This window comes from Dendropsophus ebraccatus, chromosome 2, assembly GCF_027789765.1.
Source record: "Dendropsophus ebraccatus isolate aDenEbr1 chromosome 2, aDenEbr1.pat, whole genome shotgun sequence".
Taxonomy (NCBI): domain Eukaryota; kingdom Metazoa; phylum Chordata; class Amphibia; order Anura; family Hylidae; genus Dendropsophus; species Dendropsophus ebraccatus.
Genome location: NC_091455.1, coordinates 155,207,153 through 155,219,575, shown reverse-complemented (window position 1 = coordinate 155,219,575; position 12,423 = coordinate 155,207,153).

Genomic DNA, 12,423 nt, shown 5'->3' with positions numbered 1-12,423 from the left:
TGCTCTTAAAGGGACCCAGGTCGCTCTTAACCCCTTAACGACATCGGGCGTAAACTTACGCCTTCGCGCCCTGGTACTTGGCGCATCAGGGCGTAAATTTACGCCCGATGTTTCCCCGATCGCTGCGTGTTCACACACAGCGGTCGGGGAAGATGGCCTGCTATAAATCATAGCTTCACGGCACGGGGGGTGGTTAACACCCCCCGTGCTTACGATCGCCGCTATAGGCTGATCAATTCAGATCAGCCAATAGCGGCGATCGGAACCTTTCAGGGTCATCGGCGACCCGATGACCCGGAAAAAAATGGCGGTCGGTGCTGTCCGAGGACGGCACCGACCGCCATTACTGTAAAAAGTAATGGTGATCGCCGTGCCACCGGCCCGATCGCCGTGAACGGCCGGCCGGCCGTTCACGGCGATCGGGCCGGTGGCACGGCGATCAGAGTCCCACAAAATAGTAAATACCTGCCCTGGACCCCTCAGCTAGGTAGCCGAGGGGTCCAGAGCAGGTATTTGTACATTACTCACCTGTCCCGGGCTCCTGATCGGCGTCTTCCGGGTTTGCGGCATCCTCGTCTTCGTTCGGGTCTTCGGCTTCTTCCGTGACGTCACGTTCGGCTTCTCTCGGCTATTTTCAGCTCCAGCGTCGGCTCTTTCCGTATTTTGCGCTCTGCTGCCCTCTAGCGGCTGATATGTGTAATACACTTATCAGCAGCTACAGGGGTGTTCAGAATGTCGAATTTTTTTTTTTTTTTTTTTCAAATTTTTTTTTTTTCTATTTTCCGCACCCTATCGCCGCTGAGTGTTGATCAGCATCGCACGAAAGTGCGCTGCTAATCAGCAACTCCTCCTTTTGGCGTAGGGTGTTTTTTTTCTATATTCTACTGCCACAGTCTGCTAATAAGTGTCGCACATAAGTGCGGCATTTATCAGCAACTCCTTTGTTGGCGTAGGTTTTTTTTTTATACTTACTGTAAAAAAAACACGTAAAAAACACTACATTACACCACACTACATTGAATAAAGTTTGACACTACGACACTACACCACTACATACCCCATATACCAATCCCCGTATACAAATGGCCCCCAGGGTGTTTTCGGTGTCAGAGGGATACGTTATTATTACCTCCGACACCAAAACAGCCAGTGAGAATGAATGGGGGGGATCCTTCTTTCCTCCATTCATCCTCATCATCCAGTGACGTATCTGGGGGTAGCGTAGCGTACGCTGCCCCCCAGACACGTCTTTTCCGCCAGTACCGTCCCAATAAGAGATGACGGTATGGTGTGAAATTCTACACACTCTGTGACAGTACCTCAGGGTACACTTACAGACTGGTTAGGGTACGTGCACACTGCGGAATGGCAAAGGATAACCCTTTGTGCATTCCGCAGCTGGCACCCACCGGCGGACTGATGGAGGCGCGTGTCTCCACCCGTGTCATAGACTCCATTCTATGCACGGGCGGATTCCATCGTCCATCCAAAGAATGAACACGTTGGACGGAGAGCGGAATCCGCCCGTGCATAGAATGGAGTCTATGACACGGGTGGAGACGTGCGCCTGCATCACTCCGCCAGCAGGTGCCAACTGTGGAATGCACGAAGGGTTATCTGTCGCGATTCCGCAGTGTGCATGTACCCTTAGAGTGTATGTAGGAAGGGACACCCGAATGCAACCCCCAGATGCCCCCTCCCCCCCCATCCTCGGAGTTAGTGGGGGGATCGTTTGGGAACTGATCTTCCCACTGCTGGATAAAGGTTACCACCACCTGTACGGGGATAACTTTTATACCAGCACCCCCTCTTCCAGTCCCTCGCTGCCCTCCGAACATATCAGAAGCAGTAATAGAGCCCTAATATTTAGCAGCCATGGAGCGGACCCAGCGCTTCTGGATATGAAGGACCCCGTATCGCACCAGGGCAACATTTTCCAGGTGACGTCCCCAACACTGGAGACCCCAGAAGAAGTGCAGAGTGTGGCGTAACAGGGGGATCAGGAAGGACACCATTTTCCAGTGTGACGCCTGTCCTGATCACCCCGGCCTCTGCATACTGGATCGCTCCAAGGCGCACCACACGTCACTGGGGTTCTACATTATCTAAATTCTGTCCCTTATTCCCATTTCAGGGGTCACGTTGATCCGGGGATTATTCTGATCGCCATTATGGAGTCGGGAAGGAATTTTTCCCCTGTGATGAGGCTACTGTCGTCTGCCTTACGAGGGTTTTTTTTTGCCTTCCTCTGGATCAACACAGGTTGAGTTTGATGGACACCTGTCATTTCCAACCTTATAAACTAATAATTGGCCTAATACCCCCAAATAAATTAGAATTGTCCCTTTTCCCCAGCTTAATAGGTATGGCCGCCATTCCCATTAGAGGATGCCATGATGCAATTACAAAGCCTCTGTGCGGCCAGGACAGTAGAAACCCCCCACAAGTGACCCCATTCTGGAAACTACACCCCATAAGGAATCTAAGAAGGGGGGCAGCGGGTATATGGCCCCCTGGTGACGGCCACATTTGGGACGTGAAAATGAAAAAAATTGTATTTTTTATTTTCTCGGCACATGTTCTACGTAAGTGCCCGTCACCAGTGGGGTCCATATGCTCACTGCACCCCTTGTTAGATTCCTTATGGGGTGTAGTTTCCAGAATGGGGTCACTTGTCGGGGGTTTCTACTGTCCTGGCAGCACAGGAGCTTTGTAATTGCGACATGGCCTCCATCCTCCATTCCAGCCTCTAAATGGCGCTCTGTCCCTTTGGTGACTTGCCCTGTGCCCATATGGCACATTATGCCCACATGTGGGGTATTTTCGTACTCAGGGGACACTACCCTACACGTTTTGTGTTCATTTTCTTTTTTAACCCCTTGTGGAAATGGAAAAAAATCAAGGCTAGACCAACATTTAGTGTAATTTTTGTAAAATTTTTACTCTAAATCATTAATCTTGTCATGTTTTTTCATTTTCACAAGGGGTTAAAAGATAAAAAAAACATTTAATGTGTAGAGCAATTTCCCCTGAGTACGGAAATACCCCACATGTGGACATAAAGCGCCATGCGGGTGCAGGGAAAGCCTCCGAAGGGAAGAAGCGCCATTTGGTTTTTGAAGGCTGGATTTGGATGGAATGGATTTCGAGGGGCCATGTTGCATTCAAAAGGCCCCTGTGTTGCCAAGACAGTTGAAACCCCCCACAAGTGACCCCATTATGGAAACTGCACCCCTCAAGGAATGTAACAAGGGGTGTAGTGAGCATATGGACCCCACTGGTGACGGACACAAATGTGGAACAATGTGGCGTGAAAATGAAATATTAAATTTTTTACACTATAATGTTGGTTTAGCCTTGAATATATCATTTTCACAAGGGGTTAAAAGAGGAGAAAAAAAACTAAATGTGTAGCGCAATTTCCCCCGAGTCCGTAAATACCCCACATGTGGACATAAAGCACCATGCGGGTGCAGGGTAAGCCTCCGAAGGGAAGGAGCACCATTTCGTTTTTGAAGGCTGGATTTGGATGGAATGGATTTTGAGGGGCCATGTTGCATTCAAAAGGCCTCTGTGTTGCCAAGACAGTTGAAACCCCCCACAAGTGACCCCATTATGGAAACTACACCCCTCAGGGAATGTAACAAGGGGTGTAGTGAGCATATGTACCCCACTGGTGACGGGCACAAATGTGGAACAATGTGGCGTGAAAATGAAATATTACATTTTTTACACTATAATGTTGGTTTAGCCTTGAATTTATCATTTTCACAAGGGGTTAAAAGAGAAAAAAACACACAATATGTGTAGAGCAATTTCCCCCGAGTCCAGAAATACCCCACATGTGGACATAAAGCGCCATGTGGGCGCAGGGCAAGCCTCCGAAGGGAAGGAGCGCCATTTGGATTTTGGAGGATGGATTTGGCTAGAATGGATGATGAACGCCATGTCGCATTTACAGAGCCCTCGTGCTGCCAAAACACTGGAAACCCCCACAAGTGACCCCATTCTGGAAACTGTAGCCCTCAGGGAATCTAACAAGGGGTGCAGTGAGGATATGGACCCCTTGATGACGGGCACATTTGTGCCATGAAAGTGAAAAAATGAAATTTTTCCCTTTCACGTCACATTGTTCCACATTTGTGCCCATCACCAGTGGGGTCCATATGCTCACTGCACCCCTTGTTAGATTCCTTGAGGGGTGTAGTTTCCAGAATGGAATCACTTGTGGGGGGTTTCCAGTGTCTTGGCAGCACGAGGGCTCTGTAAATGCGACATGGCCCTTGAAATCCTTTTCAGTGAAATTCAGCTTCCAAAAGCCAATTGGCGCTCCTTCCCTTTGGAGGCTCGTCCTGCGCCCCCTTGGCACTCTATCGCCACATGTGGGGTATTTCTGTACTCGGGAGAAACTGCGCTACACATTTTTTTTTCTTTTTTTGCCTCTTATCCCTTTAAGAAAATGAAAAATTGAAGGCTAGAACAACGTTTTAGTGTAAAAAATAAATTTTTCTTTTTTCACGCCATATTGTTCGGAAAATCTGTGAAGCACCTGTGGGGTCCAGATGCTCACCGCACCCCTTGTTACATTCCTTGAGGGGTGTAGTTTTCTAAATGGTGTCCCTTTAGGGGTGTTTTTTAGGTTTTGACACCCCAGAGCCTCTGCCAACCTGAAGTGGTACAGTCAAAAATGACCAAATATAACGGAGGCGTTGAAATTCACTAGGCGCTCCCTTATATCTGAGGCTTGTGGTTGCGTCAAATAGCGCAATAGGGCCACATATGGGGTATTTCTATAAACTGCAGAAACGGGGCAATAATTATTGGGGTGCATTTCTCTGGTAATAGGTTTATAATTATGAAAAATATTGGATTACAATAAAATCTCTGCACAGAAAATTAAAATTTTCAAATTCCTTACACACTTAGCTTTTATTTCTGTGACTCCCCTAAAGGGTTAAAACACTTTCTGGATGTGCTTTTGCAGAGTTTTGGGGGTGCAGTTTCTGAAATGGGGTGCTTTGTGGGGCTTTCTAACATACAGGCCCCTCAAATACACTTTAAATCTGAACAGGTCCCTAAAAATATCTGATTTTGAAATTTTACTGAAAATTTGGAAATTTGCTGCTAATGTTTTAAGCTTCCTATCGTCTAAAAAAAATGAAAGATAGTTTAATAAATGCCGCCAACATAAAGTAGACATGTTGCTAATGCTATTTAATATATAATTTATGTGGTATAACCACTTTCTGTATACGCAAAGAAGTTTCAAAGTTGGAAAAATGCATTTTTTCACATTTTTTTCACATCATTTGGGTTTTTTTCATAAAGATTTGTTATGAGTATCGACTCCAATTTACCAGAAATGTAAAGTACAATATGTCACGAGAAAACAATCTCAGAATCAGCCGGATAGGTAAAAGCATCCCGAAGTTATTAATGACTAAAGTGACACTGGTCATATTCATAAAATTTGTCTCTGTCATTAAGGCCATTTCAGGCTCTGTCCTTAAGGGGTTAAAGGGACCCATTTTGCTCTTAAAGGGACCCAGGTCGCTCTTAAAGGGACCAATTTCACTCTTAAAGGGACCAATTTCACGCTTAAAGGTACCAATTTTGCTCTTAAAGGGACCCAGGTCGTTCTTAAAGTGACCAATTTTGCTCTTAAAGGGACATATTTCGCTCTTAAAGTGACCCAGGTCGCTCTTAAAGGGACCCAGGTTGCTCTTAAAGGGACCAATTTCACGCTTAAAGGGACCAATTTCACTCTTAAAGGGACATATTTCGCTCTTAAAGGGACCCATTTTGCTCTTAAAGGTACCCAGATTGCTCTTAAAGGGACCCAGGTCGCTCTTAAAGGGACCCATTTTGCTCTTAAAGGGACCCAGGTCGCTCTTAAAGGGACCAATTTCACTCTTAAAGGGACCAATTTCACGCTTAACCCCTAGACGACCCTGGACGTAGGGTTACGTCATGGAAGTCTGTCCCCAGACGACCCATGACGTAACCTTACGTCACGGGTGTTATTCCCGCTATGAAGCGCGCTCCGGAGCGGAGCGCGCTTCATAGGAGGTGGGGGCCGGCTGCAGTGAGCAGCCGGGACCTCACCGGCAATGACACGCTGCAGCGATCGCGCTGCCGCGTGTCATTAACCCCTTAAACGCCGCGATCGCGGCGCGACCGCGACGTTTAAGTGTAAGTGACAGGGGGAGTCCCCTGTCACTTACCGATCGGGACCCCCGCAGTGTGACTGCGGGGGTCCCGATCGGTATAACGGACTGCTGGAGGTCTCTTACCTGTCTCCATGCGGTCCGATCGGCGCTCTGCTACTCTAAGCCTGCACAGGCAGGCTCAATGAGCAGAGCGCCGATAACACTGATCAATGCTATGCCTATGGCATAGCATTCATCAGTGTAAAAATCAAACTAATCTATGTACAAGTCCCCCAAAGGGACTTCAAATGTGTAAAAAAAAAAAAGTTAAAAACACTAATACACTACCCCAAAACCCCTCCCCCAATAAAAGTTGAAATCACCCCCCTTTCCCATTATATAAATAAAACATATAAAAATAAATAAATAGATAAACATATAATATACCGTAGCATGCGTAATTGTCCGATCTATTAAAATATAACAAGTGTCATTGTGACCGGTAAACGGCGTACACGAAAAGAGGGGAAAAAGTGCGCAGATTACCGATTTTATGTTACATTATATATATAAAAAAATTAATAAAAAGTGATCAAAACGTCCGATCTTCACAAATATGGTATTAATAAAAACTAGAGATCATGGCGGAAAAAATGACACCCCATACAGCCCCGTAGGTGAAAAAATAAAACCGTTATAAGCGTCACAATAGTCCCATTTTATTTATAATTAATTGCCAAAAAAAAGGATTTCATTTAAAAAAAATATATAACATTAGAGAATCTGTGTAACCTGCATATGGTTGTGTTCGGGCTGACCTATAGAATAATTGTATCATGTCGCTGTTACCATATAGTGCATAACGTAGACACAGGAACCCCCCAAACGTTACCATATTGCATTCTTTTTTGCGATTTCATCAATTTATATCTTCATAAATAATATATTTGGGATTCCATCATACATGTTATGGTAAAATGAAAGACGCCATTACAAAGTACAACTATTCCTGTAACAAATAAGCCCTTACATGGCCTGTAGATAAAAAACTGAGAGTGCTAGAGCTCTTAGGAGGGGAGGAGGGAAAAACGGAAACACTAAGATCAAAATTTGCGCGGTCCACTGGGTCATTTTGGGCCTGGTCCTCAAAGGGTTAAAGGGACCAATTTCGCTCTTAAAGGGACCCAGGTCGCTCTTAAAGGGACCCATTTTGCTCTTAAAGGGACATATTTTGCTTTTAAAGGGACATATTTCGCTCTTAAAGGGACATATTTTGCTCTTAAAGGGACCCAGGTCGCTCTTAAAGGGACCCATTTCGCTCTTAAAGGGACCCATTTCGCGCTTAAAGGGACCCATTTCGCGCTTAAAGGGACCCAGGTCGCTCTTAAAAGGACCCATTTCGCGCTTAAAGGGACCCATTTCACTCTTAAAAGGGACCCAGGTCGCTCTTAAAAGGACCCATTTTGCTCTTAAAGGGACATATTTCACTCTTAAAGGGACATATTTTGCTCTTATAGGGACATATTTTACTCTTAAAGGGACCCAGATCGCTCTTAAAGGGACCCATTTTGCTCTTAAAGGGACCCATTTTGCTCTTAAAAGGACCCAAATTGCTCTTAAAGGGACCCAGGTCGCTCTTAAAGGGACCCATTATGCTCTTAAAGGGACCCAGGTCGCTCTTAAAGGGACCAATTTCACTCTTAAAGGGACCAATTTCACGCTTAAAGGGACCAATTTCGCTCTTAAAGGGACCCAGGTCGCTCTTAAAGGGATCCGTTTTGCTCTTAAAGTGACATATTTTGCTCTTAAAGGGACCAATTTTGCTTTAAAGGGACCCAGGTTGCTCTTAAAAGGACCCATTTTGCTCTTAAAGCGACATATTTCGCTCTTAAAGGGACCCAGGTCGCTCTTAAAGGGATATATTTAGCTCTTAAAGGGACATATTTCGCTCTTAAAGGGACCCAGGTCACTCTTAAAGGGACCCATTTTGCTCTTAAAGGGACCCATTTCGCTCTTAAAGGGACCCAGATCGCTCTTAAAGGGACCCATTTTGCTCTTAAAGGGACCCAGATTGCTCTTAAAGGGACCCAGGTCGCTCTTAAATGGACCCAGGTCGCTCTTAAAGGGACATATTTCGCTCTTAAAGGGACATATTTTGCTCTTAAAGGAATCCAGGTCGCTCTTAAAGGGACCAATTTCACTCTTAAAGGGACCAATTTCACGCTTAAAGGGACCAATTTCGCTCTAAAGGGACCCAGGTCGCTCTTAAAGGGACCCATTTTGCTCTTAAAGGGACCCATTTCACTCTTAAAGGGACAGTGTCACATTTTTGAAAATTTTTTAATAAAAAGTAACAAGAAAAAATAGGTGTGTTGTATTTTTTTTTTTTTTTTTTACATTGGTCTTGAGTGTCTTTTATTCAAACTAATGTATGCACAGGGGGCTGCCATTTTAATAGTGTCTGTGTGTGACGTCATTTCACGACATACACACAGACACTATACGGCACCTCTATAACATTGGAGTGAACCGACGGAGTCCGTCTGGTTCACTCAAACTGGAGGCTCCGTCACTGTGTACTGCGCATGTGCATAGACATGCGCAGTACACAGCTTACATGGGGAGGGGTGGCCATTTTTTTGAAGTCCCTGCAAGAGGAAGGAGAACAGGGAGGAGAGAGACCGCACAGTGAGTGGGCAGGAGAATTCTGTGCAGCTCTCCCCCCCCCCCCGCCCCAGCGTCGGACTAGGCGTCCGCCCCCACTAACCTTGCAGCAGACCGCAGACCAGCCAGGACGGTCCCCTCCAGTATAGTTACGGGGCCAGAGTGAGCTTTGGGCACGGAAAGGCTGTAATACACCCTCCCGGAAGCTCACAGCTGCAGCCCCTCGGTGCCTGGATTCTCTCCTGCTCTGCAGCGGAATGTCACATGGCCGCCGAGCAGGAGAGAATCCAGGCACCGAGGGGCTGCAGCTGTGAACTTCCGGGAGGGTGTATTACAGCCTTTCCGTGCCCAAAGCTCACTCTGGCCCCGTAACTATACTGGGGGGGACCGTCCTGGCTGGTCTGCGGTCTGCTGCAAGGTTAGTGGGGGCGGACGCCCAGCTCACTCCGGCCCCGTAACGGGGGACCAGCCTGCCTCTACCGCGCTTCTCCCTGTGCCCCACATCAGCTCCCCCCCTGTCACCCCAGCATCTCTCCCCCCGTCACCCCAGCATCTCTCCCCCCGTCACCCCAGCATCTCTCCCCCCGTCACCCCAGCATCTCTTCTCTTCCCCCTGTCACCCCAGAATCTCTCCCCCCCCTGTCACCCCAGCATCTCTCCCCCTGTCACCCAGCCTCTCTCCCCCTGTCACCCCAGCCTCTCTCCCCCTGTCACCCCAGCCTCTCCCCCCCCCGTCACCCCAGCCTCTCTCCCCCTGTCACCCCAGCATCTCTCCCCCTGTCACCCCAGCCTCTCTCCCCCTGTCACCCCAGCATCTCTCCCCCTGTCACCCAGCCTCTCTCCCCCTGTCACCCCAGCCTCTCTCCCCCTGTCACCCCAGCCTCTCTCCCCCCTGTCACCCCAGCCTCTCTCCCCCTGTCACCCCAGCATCTCTCCCCCTGTCACCCCAGCCTCTCTCCCCCTGTCACCCCAGCATCTCTCCCCCTGTCACCCAGCCTCTCTCCCCCTGTCACCCCAGCCTCTCTCCCCCTGTCACCCCAGCATCTCTCCCCCTGTCACCCCAGCATCTCTCCCCCCCATCACCCCAGCATCTCTCCCCCTGTCACCCAGCCTCTCTCCCCCTGTCACCCCAGCCTCTCTCCCCCCTGTCACCCCAGCCTGTCACCCCAGCCTCTCTCCCCCGTCACCCCAGCCTCTCTCCTGTCACCCCAGCCTCTCTCCTGTCACCCCAGCCTCTCTCCCCCCCCGTCACCCCAGCCTCTCTCCCCCCCCGTCACCCCAGCCTCTCTCCCCCCTGTCACCCCAGCCTCTCTCCCCCCTGTCACCCCAGCCTCTCTCCCCCCTGTCACAGCAATAGCCTGTACTCTCCTCTGTGTGTGTGTGTGTGTATATATATACATATATATATATATATATATATATATATACACACACACACGTACACAGAGGAGAGTACAGGCTATTGCTCTCTGGTGTCAGCAGTGTCACACGTTACACAGAGGTGTGTGTGTATATATATATATATATATATATATATATATATACACACACACACACACACATACAGGAAAGTACAGGCTATTGCTCTCTGGTGTCAGCAGTGTCACACGTTATATGGGTAGAGGAGGTGTGTGTGTGTATATATATATATATATATATATATATATATATATACATACTTTCCTGTATGTGTGTGTGTATATATATATATATTTATATATATTTATATATATATATATATATATATATATATATATATATATATATACCTCTGTGTAACGTGTGACACTGCTGACACCAGGGAGCAATAGCCTGTACTTTCCTGTGTGTGTGTATGTGTGTATGTATACACATACACACACAGGAAAGTACAGGCTATTGCTCTCTGGTGTCAGCAGTGTCACACGTTACATGGGTAGAGGAGGTGTGTATGTATATATATATATATATATATATATATATATATATATATATACACACAGTGTTGCCTCGGATTACGAGCAAAATTCGTTCCGGGACCGTGCTTGTAATCCAAATCCGCTCTTAAACCAAAGCAAAATTTCCCATAAGAAATCATAGAAATGCAGACAATTGGTTCCACACCCCAAAAATAATGATTTATTATTCTGAATAACATGTAAATCTAATGAAACAAACATTCAGAAACAGCAGAATCTCTGATATTATAAGTTACTGTACAGTAATAGAGAGGATGGAAAACACAAGGGCGGACGGAGACTGCAGGGAGCAGGAAGGAATGAGCAGGGCACATGTGGGCACATACATGCAGCGCTCTTTGTTCGGGGAGAGAGGGGTTACAGCTATGGAGAGATTACCTCCACAGTCCTGTCCCCTGATGTAAGCCCCAGCCTGGAGTGGATCAGCTATGATTTGGAAGGTGAGGGAGACTTCCTGGGTTGGAGTACAGTGCTGTAGACCCAGCTATGCAGACCATGCCCCTCCCCCACTCCCCCTCCCCCCCAGCACAGGGAGCTCTTAAACCAAAGCAATGCTCTTAAACCAAGTCACAACTTTTAAAAACTGTGAGCTCTTAAACCAAAACGCTCTTAAACCAAGTTACTATTAAACCAAGGTAACACTGTGTATATATATATATATATATATATATATATATATATATATACACAAACACACACACACATACACATCTCCTCTACCCATGTGTTTATATATATATATATATATATATATATATATATATATATATATACACACACCTCTGTGTATTTATATACACACACACACACATACAGGAAAGTACAGGCTATTGCTCTCTGGTGTCAGCAGTGTCACACGCTACACAGAGGTGTGTGTATATATATATATATATATATATATATATATATATATATATATATATACACACACACACATACACACCTCCTCTACCCATGTAACGTGTGACACTGCTGACACCAGAGAGCAATAGCCTGTACTCTCCTGTATTACATACCCTCTACATGTGGAAATGTATGACATGAGCTGTCTGTATAAGTGTAACAACAATACTATGTGCATGCGGGGGATGGGCGGTGAGAAGTTTGGGAGATGAGTGTGAGCAGGCGAGCTGTCTGAGGTTCTGCAGCAGGTTAAGGTGTATTAGGAGGTTCTGCAGCAGTTGAGGTTTATTATGAAAGGCTAGGGACACACTTGTATATGTGTACTGCTGTGCAGACAACAACAAAATGGCGCTGCCCAGCAGTACACATAATAGCACCTTTCCCCTCTTTGTTTCCCCTGTGAAAAGAGGAGGGAGGTGATGATGTCACAGCAGTTGAGCAGAGACTGCCTCTTTTTTTCAGCAGCCGGCTTTCAGGCTGCTTTTACCAGCAGTTTCCTGGTGGAGCTCCCCCTGGTGGTCATCACTGGGAAATATGGAAAACTAGATTGTTAATTTTTCATATTTCCTTAGATGTAAAAAAAATGAAAACCACATATAAATTAACAAAAAAAAATAACAAATTCAGTTTTAACACTTTCAAAATTTTTTTTAACTTTGCGACACATTCCCTTTAAAGGGACCCAGGTTGCTCTTAAAAGGACCCATTTTGCTCTTAAAGCGACATATTTCGCTCTTTAACCCCTTAAC